This window comes from Macaca fascicularis, chromosome 5 (assembly GCF_037993035.2).
Source record: "Macaca fascicularis isolate 582-1 chromosome 5, T2T-MFA8v1.1".
Classification (NCBI taxonomy): Eukaryota; Metazoa; Chordata; class Mammalia; order Primates; family Cercopithecidae; genus Macaca; species Macaca fascicularis.
The window spans coordinates 117,613,514-117,615,307 of record NC_088379.1 but is presented as its reverse complement, the minus strand read 5'-3'; the positions used below and the strand labels follow the sequence as shown (position 1 = coordinate 117,615,307).

At 48.4% G+C, this 1,794-nt stretch overlaps 1 pseudogene; it reads right to left on the bottom strand.

The window, feature by feature from the left end:
* Positions 1 to 397: 397 nt before the first annotated feature.
* On the bottom strand, positions 398 to 1,194 carry LOC102138153 (tubulin beta 8B-like; annotated as a pseudogene).
* Between the last annotated feature and the right edge of the window lie 600 nt (positions 1,195 to 1,794).

The following is a 1,794-nucleotide window of genomic DNA, read 5'->3' as shown; positions in this document are numbered from 1 at the left end:
TATTAGTTTTCTTTTCTACCAAATCCAGTTAAAAGCAAAGAGCAGTAATCATATCTGAATGAGCACAAATGTACTTGCGAGTTGCTTTCCTCTGTGGCAACACTGTTGCTTGGGAAGGTGTCAATGCTTTTATTATCGTTGCTGTTATTTTATCTTACTAATGATTTAATCACCCTCTTCAAAAAGTGTGAATTTCTTAGAGGATTTTCTTTGCCTAACTACTGTGCTTGGTGATGCAAAACTTTCATAACTTAGATAACTTTTTCTTTTTTGCTATGAAAATGCTTTAATGCAGGTGAACACACAGCAAGTGCACACACAGAAAGACATGGCTTTCATAGAACACACTGGGAGTAAATCAAGAATTCATGTCACTTCTATCTAACAGAAGGCTCTACTAGGCCACCTCCTCCTGGGCCCACTCCTCAAACTCTCCCTCCTCCTGGTACTGTTGGTACTCGAACATCAGGTTGTTGCTGTTGCTCTTGGCCTCAGTGGATTCCACCTCATCCATGTCCTCACCGAATCACCAGGGCAAGAAGGCCTTGTGCCTGAACATGGCAGTGAACTGCTTTGAAATGCATCTGAACAGCTCCTGGATGGCCATGTTGTTGCCAGTGAAGGCAGCAGACATTTTTAGCCCTGGGGGTGGGATGTCACAGAAAGCTGTTTTCACATTGTGGGGGATCCAGTCAGCAAGGTAGCTGCTGTTCTAGTTTTGGCTGTTAAGCATTTGCTCATCCACCTCCCTCCAGGACATGTGGCCCCTGAAAATGGCAGCTGCCATTAGGTAGCAGCTTTGCAGGGGTCGCACAGGCAGTCAGCACACTCTTGGCATCAAACGTCTGCTGGGTGAGCTCAACCACCATCAAGACCCGGTACTGCTGGCTGCCCCAGCTGGTCAGCAGGATAAAGCCAGGCGTGAAGTGCAGGCGGGTAAATGGGACCATGTTTATGGCCAGTTTCCCAAGGTCAGCATTCAGCTGGCCTGGGAAGTGCAGGCAGGTGGTGAACCCACTCATGGTGGCAGACACCAGGTGGTTCAGGTCACCATAGTTGGGTGTGGGTAACTTTAGGAGTCTGAAGCAGATGTCAGAGAGAGCTTAATTATCAACGCAAAAGGTCTCGCTTGTGTTTTCTATGAGCTGGTGGACTGAGAGTGGCGTCGTAGGGCTCCACCGTGTCGGACACCATGTATATGAAGAAACTGCCAGCCACCTTTACGCTAGGTGCACAGAATAAATCAACTTTTCTTCTTCAGAGAAGAGTCACTTGAGTGCCCCACTAGGTTCTGAAACATATGGTAAGTAGGTCCCCATGACCCTGGAGGAAGAGTATAACAAAATGTTTGTCACTTCAGAGTTTCTTCTCTTCAGATCCCACTGTCTGCTGACAGCAGCCTTAGGGTGTGAGAACAGTGCAGTCACACAGGATCCCCAGCTCAGAAGGGCCCCATAATGGGGCTTAATGCTCAGCATTTTCTGTCATGACATTCCTTGTAGTTTTATTTTAGAATCTGTATTTTCGTCAGTGAGGTCCGATGGAACAATGGAGCATGAGCCAGTTACATGGAGCCTCAGCTCCCTCCTGGTCACCCCTCCTCCCACTTCCCCAGGATGGGTTCATGGCTGCCTGCTTCCTATGCCCTCACACCCTGGCCTCACCCTGCCTCTTCCTCTCTGCTTGCACCCCATTAACTGATGTGCCTGCTTGAGGTGGTCACCTCAAGAGTATTGGGGCTGAGATGGGCAACACTCTTCCATTGCCTTTTTCTCTAATGGGAACTTGCGCACA